This window comes from Erigeron canadensis, chromosome 6 (assembly GCF_010389155.1).
Source record: "Erigeron canadensis isolate Cc75 chromosome 6, C_canadensis_v1, whole genome shotgun sequence".
Lineage (NCBI taxonomy): Eukaryota > Viridiplantae > Streptophyta > Magnoliopsida > Asterales > Asteraceae > Erigeron > Erigeron canadensis.
In genome coordinates this window covers 4,049,083-4,060,669 of record NC_057766.1, presented here as the reverse complement: position 1 = coordinate 4,060,669, position 11,587 = coordinate 4,049,083, and positions in this window count along the sequence as shown.

Below are 11,587 nucleotides of genomic sequence, written 5' to 3'. Positions count from 1 at the left end.
GATAAAATTAATTAACTAGACTTCACTAATAAAACAAGACAATATTATAAAGAGAACTTGTAAACAATAATAAAAAGTGCATCCCTCCCGAATCCCAAAAGTCTCGTTAATTTACTTAATAAACTTTACCGAGTATTTATTCTAAATTACATAGACATAATTTTATTACTTGACAAAAATAGTTTTTGGGCATAACCTATGTTAATTATATGACCTGTCTTAATTCCTAAACTAGGTGGACTCGGCACAAATCATTAACTCGCAATAAGTTGTCTTACGAAAATCCAAATCAAATAATAGTGAATAAAATACTCAATCAGTCATATGAATTATAATATAAAAAGAACAATGTTTACGTTACTAAAAGTAAAGTTCATTAAATAAAATTAACTAACAATTGTTCATCGGGAGAGATTGCAAAAATCTTAGCCGAACATTATATTTGATAAGAAAATTCGTTCCGTCGACTTCATCTTCGATCGTCCCTTCTGTTCGTCCGAAAATTAATTCGTTCGCAGCCCTCCTCGAAATCAATGAGAGTCTGCCGAATTGAATATGCTGTCGAAACTTGATAGGCTCCTCTGAATATAATCTCTATCGAATCTCTAATGTGTTACGTCGAAATTAATGACGAGCCCCCCTTTTCGAAACTTGATAAACAAATATATAGTCATTGATACCACGTAAGGATTGTTAACCGACATAACAAACACAATTGAGATGGGCTTTGTGTCTTGCTTGTTCGCCTAGCATAAGAGAACGAGAGTGGTGGGCTGGTGAGTGCACGGCCCAAATAAGTGTATCAACACAAAAGTCTCAAAATTGTAATATGAATTTTCATTCTTTCCTGCTTTTCATTTGCACAACTATAACAACACAAATATATAATTAAATAAATATTCGCTTAAGTCTTGGTGATCAACAGCAATATTCTTATAGCACCATTTAAGTCACTTTTTGTCCATTTTATCACAAACCTGAGATTACAAATCAAATAAGGTCTATTCATATAAAAATTAATCTATTTAGTCATTTTTAGATCATTTAATATATATATCCAATTATGACTTATCACACATGTGTAGGATGAACGTGATGAAAAAAAAACAAAATTTAAAAAGTCGTCAAAAGTATATCGAATCGCATCTCTAATGAAAGAGGACGAAATTTCAAGACTACCCATGCTTTTTTTCCGTCTAACGATGTACGGTTTGTGAGATAAAAGTTTTTTAATGATTTAGATATTTTTTGATTTAATAAGAGGAGAGAGAAAGAGAGTGTTGGACAACTTTTTTAATAATGACAAACATGCCCTTCCTGATCTTGATTAATGGAGGGTTGAGATTGGTTCTCGCGTTCTTTTTTTTTAGTGGTTCTCAAAATAACTCACCCCTATATATATATATATATATATATATATAAATCGATGTCGGTTTGTGAGGAAATGTGCATTTTTAATTGCACAATATACAACTCTTATACCATATATTCAAAATTGGGGCCACTCACAACAATTACGATAGCTAATTTTAAATATGGAGTTTTTTAACTAGTGTGCTATATATAAGCATCTGATAAAAAGAACTTTTTAATTATTTATGATTTTTTTTTTCAAATTTGTCTTTCCTTTATAATCTTCTTTAATTACTGCAAATAACTATTATCTCCGATATAATTAATTACTTCAAATTCATTTCAATTTTTTTTTTTTTACCGTAGCTTAGGATCTCTATTTTATTATTTTGTAAGTTTTATATATCCCTCTAAAATTTAACATTCCCTCCATAAATATTTAGCTTAATAAATATCCTTTTAATTTTCTTCTTCTTTTATACACCATGTATACACTATACAACCACCCAATTTTATCATCACAATTACGGGTGGGGTTTCGGTTTAATAAGATTAGTCGGTTTGGTTTCATCGCATCTTAAATAAAATTTTAACCAACCAATACCCAATCCAAAAATATAAACACCCGATCCAAACCACTCAAAGAACATTCGGTTTAAATAGATTTGGGCCCTATAAATCCGAAAAGGTAAAGTGATTCAAAAATTAAACTAACCATATATAACTACTTATCATGGATAGTAAATTAGAACTAAATTTGTAACACATCATAAGTAAATTAACTACATAAATATAGTGATGGGGTTGTCTTCATGATATCATACTACAATTATTCTAGAATACTTGCATTTTGTATAAACAGTAGTCAAATTAAGAGTGTAATTGACTACCCGATATAACCAATTTCATAAAATTTAACTTATCCGATTTCGGTTTGGGCCACAAATTTTATTTTTTGTACCCAGAACCAATTCAATACCCGATAATTTATTCGGTTATAACCAATTAACTAACAAAATCCAAACAACCCAAGCTCAATCAACTCAAATCCAATTGGATTAGGCGGTTTTTCGGGTAAAACCAAATAATGAACACCCCTAATCACAATAGTAATTAAGAGTACATATTATTGTTTGTCACAACAATATTTGGCAGAGGTTTTTCTTTTGAGTTCTAAAAGTAACTATAAACTCCTTATTTTATTGATTTAGTTTTTATAAAAAAAAATGTAGTATTTTTTCATGTAGTGCTCGTAGTGCTTTTTTACTATAATTATGATCCATGATATTAAATAGAGGAAACTAAAATAGTATCCATAGTTTTGATGATTGTTCATTTTGTATCTCTGATAATGATACAAAATATGTTAGTGCTTGTTTACAATTAATTAAAACATTGTTCACACATCGACATAGAAACTGTATGCATAATGTTGATGTAGTTTTGCTTTGTAGATAACAATGTTCGTACTTGGATTGTTTAAACACAAACAAAAAGATATGGAAAGAGTTTTAGATATAATTAATTGCTGATGTTAAAGTAAAAAAAATGGAATAAATTTGGAGTAATTAATTAATTTGAAGATAATAGTTATTTGAAGTAATTTAAGAAGACTAGAAAGGAAGGGCAAATTTGAAAGAAAAAAAAATCATAAATAATTAAAGGGTTTTTTAATCAGATGCTTATATATAGCACACTAGTTAGGAAACTCCGAATTTAATACAAGTATGCCCGGCAAAATGGGCGGGTCGGGCAGATTTGGGTAACGGGTCAAAACAGACGCGGGTCTAAGCAGGTCTTTTCAAGAAAGCGGGTACGGGTAAAAGCGGGTTGGGCGCGAATTGGACCGGGTCGAGTCGCAATTATTTTTTCTTCTTCTTCATCATATAAATTGACAAAGCTTGAAAATTAAAAAATATTTCAAAATTAAAAATAACAAACATGACAAAAGTTAATAACAATAAGAATAATAATAAACATTTGTTCAAAATAATAATAAAAATAAATAATATTAATACTAAATAAACTGATGTTTTTAAATAATAATAATAATAATAATAATAATAATAATATTCTTTTAGTGAATTTGATCGAAATTGAAAAGAAAAATTAATTGGAAGAGAATAATTATTTGGAAAAAAAGAATTAATTATGAAGTTATATTATAGTTCACCTTAATTAATTGATAGAACATCCAATGTTAAAAAAAAATTTGATAGAACATCCATTAAAGTTTAGGTTCATTCATCTAAATTGAGGGAGGTGAACTGGCCTTGTAGGAGCAGTTTGTATCACAGGAAGTCAAGAATATGAGTGATCACTCATAACTTCGAAGACCCGCATAAATACATTAGGTCTCTCCTTATAAAGGGTGGAAGGAGCCAGCCGCGAGATGACGGCGAGATGGCCGCGAGATGACGAGAGTTGAGCGAGCTTCGGTTGCAAAGGACGCGAGATGGGCGCGAGCTTGGTTGAGCAAGTTCCATTCTCGCAGCGGGTTGGGGACGACAGGCACCAAAGGTGTAAGTATTTCAAACGGTCATGTGACCGTTGGAGGACCTCTGGTGTAAAAATAGATGCTCCAAGGACTAAAAGTGACAAGTCTGGGAAACTTTTTTTTTTTTAAATTTGTATATATAGGGCCAAACCTATTATACCAAAAATACAACCAAACACCATTTTTACTCTATGTTTCTCATTTCAAACACAAATATTAACATATTTTCATCATATGGATCCATTATCTTCTTCATCTTCATCATCATCGTCGTCCGAAGAAATTTCTTCGGCTTTGGAATTTTCAATTCCTTTGTCGTTTCCAAATTTATCCACGAGTAGTAGCCTACCTTTTTTGCAAAGTGTTCTTGACGCGGTTGAAGACGACACGGCAAGCTCAACCGAAACCCGCGCCTACATCGAGCGGTTTCGGGAACGAGCTCACGAAACGCTTATGTGTGATTACTTTGTTGAAAACCCAAACTTTGGCCCAGTTTGGTTTCGTGAAAGATTTCGAATGAGTCAAATGTTGTTTTTAAAGATTATTACTTATATCGAGCAACTGTTCGTAATAAAATGTATGTGTTTTTATTTTATTTTATGTTTTGTATCTTAAAATTTTTAATAGTTAAATGAAATGTATGTGTTTTCGTTATATATTTGGTAAGTAATATTTAAAAGGTTTAATTATGTAAAGTTTATAAATGTTAAGGATAAATTATTAAAATGTGAAGAAAAGGTTGGGAGTTTCGGTTGCCACTAAAAAAAGGTTGGAGGGTTGAAATGAGATGGAATAATTTGATTGGTTGTTTGAAGGGAGATGGGAGGGTTGAACCCTCCACTCCCTCGACCCTAAGGAACTACTTCTACCCACTTTTAACACTATTCATCTCTTTTAAACACACCAAAACACACCCCTCCTTATATCCCCCACTTCTAACACTATTCATCGATTATTATATTATTTCATTTTTATTTTTCACAAAATTAAACAAACATTTTAATAAAATTAAAGCACATTTTTTTATTAAAAAAACATTACAACACTTAAAAAATAAAACATAAAACACATTAAAAATTCTTAAAAAAAACATTAAACACATAAACCTACAAGTTAAACCTAAGAATTAAAACACATTAAACTAAAAATACAAACTAAACCTAGATGCCCTTAAAATACGACCCTTGCTTATCGATGAGGTTTTTATGCGTAGCCCTTATCTGCTCCAACTCGTCTTCATCTATACCGGTGGGGATTGGCTGCTGCAGAAGTGCGAAAACCGCCCTGACCTGCTTGCGGAAGCGACCATCTGCTCTCAGCTTCCGCTCATCTTTTATTTTCTTTCTATCCTCATCAATTTTCCTCATCTGCTCTTTTTGCAACAAGAGCATTCGATCAAGCGTGTTCAAGGCCTGTTCTGACCCACTCGAACCACCACGGCTAGAAGTGGCATCCGAACCACTTGACAATTTCCGGCTAACATTACGACCCACAGTTCTACGAATTGGGTCGTCTCCAAACAACCGGTCTGTCGCCACACCAGGGTCCACACTCGACTGCCCGAAATCAACATAATCACCCACGCCCCGTCTGGCAACACTATGTTCTTGCCAAAAGGAGGGACAGTCTTTCAGCACCTCGTAACACGCCTCAAATTGATACTTGGGCAGTCCATGAACCTCCAAGTACGGTGAGCTTCGTTGTACACTTGTCTCTCATCTGCACCGCTCTGTCGGCCATGCTCTTGCAGCCTCTTCAAAATTGCTCAAAACTTCTTAGTAGTACTCTTGATCTTGTTCCATTTTCCTTGTAACTGACTTTTGTTTCGTTCTCCGGCTGGGGGTTTTGGTTGTACCATTCGATCACTTTACGCCAAAACATTGTCTTATCTTGGCTCATACCAACAGTGGAGTCTTGTGAAGCATGTGTCCACGCCCTGGACAACAAAACACATTCGTCTATGGACCACTTCGCCTTCTCAGTTGCAGCCACCCCTATTTTTGTCACTCGCCTGGGTGGTACAGGAACTTCTTGAACTTCTTCTTCCTCTGCAGATGTGACACTAGTTCGTACCGGTTGTGAAGAAGTCTCACCTACAGGCCTCTGGTAAGAGCCACCCACAGCTTGAAATTGGTTATTCTGTTGTAGCAACAAGAACTGCTGAAACTATTCGTTAATCGATGGCGTACCTAACAAGCTTGTAAATGATTGGTTCATCGCACCAAAGCTGCTAGAGGTCCCCGCCATATTAGACAACGACATGGAGGGGGGAGATCCCACTGGTGGATTGGGTTCCCAAACTTAGAAGTGAGTCAAAATCATCGATGGTCTGTTGGTATTGGTTTGGGTTTTGGTATTGGTTTGTGTTTTGGTTTTGGTTTGCAAGTTTTTTGTTTCTCCTAGGCATTTTAATTGATGAAATGTTGAGAGAAAGATGTGTTTTTGAGTAAGAAATTGGAAGATGTAAGTAAAATGTGAAGAAATGGTGGTGAAATGGTGTTGTTTAAATAAGAAAAAAAATTAAACAATCAAGAGGAGCGGGGCAGCTAAGACTAGCCGTTGCTAGTTTGAAAAAAAAATCTTTTTTTTTTTAAATTTAAACAAGCTTTGCATTCATTCGGGCTACACACATGTACCGATTTCGTGCGTCCAAAAACAGAAGTAAGCACCAAGATGCAACCAAGACGCGGATGGTGCTTATAGCATCTGGTGCTTCTGGTGCGTCGGATGCGGCCAAGACGCAGGGACGATGGTCTATAAGGACCGGCCTTAGTGAGTTTTAGGGGTTAAAAACAAGACCGCTTGTATACTTTTGTTAAAGCCCAATAATACCCAATAAACAAAATAAATTACCCAACTAGACCCAATTTAATAGGTTTTGGTATGGATTGCCGGGGCTAAATATAAGTTATAGTAATTGTTGTGAGTGGCCCCAATTTTGAATATATGGTATAAGAGTTGTACATTGTGCAATTAAAAATGCACATTCTAGTGTGGTGAGATTTCGGTACAAAGTTACAGACATCGATTTTGAGTAATGGAAAAATTGAAATTTTACATTATTATTCTAGTGTGGTGAGACGTCGGTACAAAGTTACGTCAGCAACGGACAACTAGCTATAGAATCGATAGTCGGGCGACAGTCAATTAGTAGCGCTAACCCATATGCCATATATCTAGTTGACTTATATATTTATTCATAACCAAATCAAATCATCACCAGATAGAGATCCTCTAAAGTTGATATAACTTTAAAGGTGAAGTTGGATAATTTTTAGCCCTTGGATTAAAATGAATGGTCAAGATTCAAATATCAAATTTGAATCTTGACCTTTGATTTTAACTCAAGGGTTGAGATCTTTCTAACTTCACCTATAAAGTTGTTTCAACTTTAGAGAATCCTAATCCATCATCACCATCCAGCTTTCCCCTAACAAAAATTCCCACTATCAATTTAATTACCCTCATCATCTTATACTACACCTCAACACACCATAATATTCCTTTTAAGAGCAGCAATTATTAACTTGTACATGATGCATGTTATGTTATACTTTTTGCTACAACGAATCTTAATCACAATCAAAAATTACTTTATAAATACGAGCATAGTACCCATACGTTGCAACGGCTATAAGGTGATGAAAATATAAAAGGGAGGCGGTGGTGAAGATTGAGGAAGGCAGTGGAGAAAGAGGGCGGCGGCGGAGGGTGATTGAAGGTCGATGAGAGTGTTTAATGATTATTTAGCACCTATCATAATCATGTCATCATTACATATTCACTTTACATAAGCATATCATTACATCATGATCATTTAGCTTAAGCATAACACCGTATCATGATCACATAACATAAACATGACATCATATCATATTCACATTTCATAAGCATATCATCATTTCATTATATGAGAACTTACCTCATGCCTTTGCAAGCTGCATATACATGTCATTCATCATAGAAAGGTAAGCGTCATATCCCATATCAACCTCCCATAATCCCTTTTACTTTACTTTCAATCATACATAAACTTTTGGAAGGTTTTACTTATGAAAATGTATTTTGTTGTACCACCAGGTGATAAAAGATGTTAGCTTACCTCGTAGAAGCGTACAAAATGATAACGTAAGTTACCGAGCTTTGCAAGTATTCCCAACTACCTATAATCATTAAACGACATAAAGAGCTAATAAGTACCCACTCACTTATGCTCATGACTCAAGTCTAAATACCTATAAACATGACTCATGACAATGCTTGATGCATCGGAGAATCGTTTAATACTTAAGGCTTACATAACTCGACAGAACTCGACATTCACTCACTAAATTAACCTTTCTGGAAACTTTACATCATCATCATCTTTTAAAAGTATTACCATTATAAAGTAGACTCTCTCATGATTCTCTGGATAGCTTATTTGTAAAAAACAGAGTTACGGGTTTGAGAGATATACGCATTTCAAAATTGATACTTTTTGAGACTGTACAGTGATCTCGACAAGGGTAATTTTGATCTCGGCGAGATCATCCAGCCCTCCAACCTTACTGACATTTGATCTCGACAAGGGCCTTTTTCCCCCTCGACGAGATCAGATCGCAGATCAACTTTTCACACCAAGCCAACCCGAATCATAACCAAACGCCACCCAAACGGCCCCAAACTTTATGAACGACCTTTAACCTTTAAAATTTATCATTTTAACATTCTAATGATGCTATGAAAACATCCATTAACATTAACTTGATTTGCAATACAATAACAACCGTTTTAGGTCACCGAATCAATCAAAAACAAGTTTTCAACATCAATTGATCCTCTATTGACCTAGACCAGTAATTAAACGAATAATATGATTGAAGGGACATAAAATCAATGTCATTATACCTTTACTACCTGTAAATTGCAAGAAAAGTGCAAAAAACTTGATCAAACACACTCGATATCACACGTTTTGAAGGATTTTGCATAGGAATCGAATGGAGAGGAGGGGGAACGGTTTGGAGAGGCCAACAACTGATGTTTTTGATTATGATTAGGGCAAAAGGAACCCTAATCGGCTGGACCAACTTTCTAAAGCTTACACTTAAGCCCCTCAACTTTACATCTTCACATCTAAGGCTTAAACGACTTAACGGGAATACTTACTAACACTTTAATCACATTTAATCATCCTAACACATTAACAGATGAATCATTAAGGCTTTAAAACCTTACACATAATGCACATTAATCACACATAAACATTATATCTCTTAGAGACTTAACGAACACGTTGTGTTGACTTAACAACTCAAGTCAACCGTTAACTAAAAAGTTCGAGATGTTACAATAGATTTACATATCAAAGATATATGTGTGAAACTGATAAAGTAAATATCTAATTTAACATTGATATATAATATAATCGGTTAGTAAATATTAGATGTAATTATCAATATAATCTAGTTTTATATTATATTAAAGTATATTATATTCCACGTATAAAGATAATTAAATACAAAGAAAAAAAAAGAGATAAGTTATAAAAATCGACAATATATTATCGATGTCTTTTAATTAATTTTAATATTCAATGAATATCTACTGTAGTTTGTAAAATATAAACAAATATTAAGTTAGATCAAGTGGTTTGTACATATTATTAAAAGTTAGAGGTCATGAGTTCTAATTTTATATTTGGCTTTTTTTATTTGTTATTTAAGAGTAATGATGTGTAAAATCTAGTCTTAAATTTATAAACAAGAAATACCCTAGAACTGACTACTACACACTCTCGGGCAGTGGACCCGTTCGTATGCAATATAGTTTAAAGGTAAGTCCAGGATCAAACACAGGGACTGATTTAGAGCAAGCGAGTTTAATGCAGTTTAAAAAGATTTTGGATTTTAAGGACTCCCGTCACCTTGGTTTTGAAAGCGGTTAGTTAATTTGAAAAAGTTAGTAATTCCGTAGAATTAATTGAAAAGAGAAATTTTAATATCAAAAATTAATTAAAAGATCATCTACTTCGACTCCATGACACAACTTATTTAGGTTGCACTTAAATAAAGAACTAATTCAAATATGTTGATTAATAACCGAGAACTAAACAAAGACTTACCCCGTACCCGTCAAGTTCGTTACTTTATTCAATCCTTTTAATTAACTAGTTCCATTATTAAGACCGGTACCCCAAGACGCCTTTCATAACTTTCCTAGTCAACTAATTGTTTTGGTTATTTAGATAACAATTGTGTCTATTGATTGTACCCAACCATTAACCCGTTAACCCTTATTAACTATTAATTACTTTCTACCGTACCCGTCATAGAAACAATCGCTTCTAACCAAGCAATTAAAATAACTTTTACACAACCTAGTTACCACTAAGATCATGCAAAAACTATCCGCAATTAAGAGTTAAATAACAAAGAGTTAATAAGCTAATATTACGACACAACATTAAATCAAATCAACTTGAATTATAAAAATAGTACAACCATCATTCAATTGTGTCACTTCATCTAAGTAGATGATTAAAAATCTATCTACGCATGACAAGACAAATAAAAGTAACAATTATCACATAAATATAATCCATAATAATAAGTGTATAGTATTATAGTCTTAAAAATAAAATAACTAATACTAATAAAAGAGAAAGAGTTCAAAAGTCGAACGAGAGAGGTAGCTAACTGTTGCGTTGATGAAGTCGAACGAACCAAGCACCTCAATATTTATTGAGGTTGGCAGCTCCTAAACCCCCACCGAACTCTCCCTCACGAACCGACCAATTCCCCCTAAACTCTCGTATATACGAGTATAAAAAAACTCACGTACAACCGACCTCCAAATCCTTGCGAATTAATTCTCCAATCAGCTCCTTTGTCTTTTTCGCCTGCCACCCCCTCAAACTCTTGTCGACCGACTTCTTGACTAAAAACCCCACGTCCCAATTCTCCTTAAGCACCTCTCAAAATATATATATATATATATATAGGTTTTGATTTGGGGTCACGTAAACTCCTCTGCTTCTTTCGCCGACTCACAAAACAAAAGGCCAAACGGCCTTTTTGTGTTTTCTTTCTTTTCGGCCCAAGCCCACTAACAATCATGATGACATACTCTTAGTAATTGTAGGCTTAATAATTATTTGTCTCATCACTTTTGGGCTTGATGCCCACGACTCACTTTAGCTGCTAATTTGTAGCCCATGTATTAATTCTTGATCCAAATATGCAGCTCCTCATAATGCAAACATCCTCTCGTTAGCTCGAGTCATCATTTGCTTCATAAAAATACTCTAATTAGCTCACTTTCGTTATATTTCATTTCAGAGACCTATAATCCATAAATACACATATTATGTATAAAAGTGTATAAATGTAACAATAACACAAACATAAAATAGATAAAAGAAACGATATCGCATAAAATAACTATGTATAAAATAGGCAATATCAGTAATAAAAAAAACAAATGTCTACGTAGTCAAATAATGACGTGGAAAATGAAGTGTCACATGAGCATAAAAAAATATAAATCTAAATGTCAATATTTCTAAAAAAATATTAAAATTATTAGAAAATGACACTTAAGAAAAAAGCCTAATTGGCACAAGAAGAGAAATGTCACCTAAGAAAAAATATATTCTCTCTCAGTTATATAAAGAGATACATCGATAATCAAAAAATCATGTAAGGGTTAAATTCGTGATAGCAAATATTTAAATTCCAATATGCATGCAAAAAT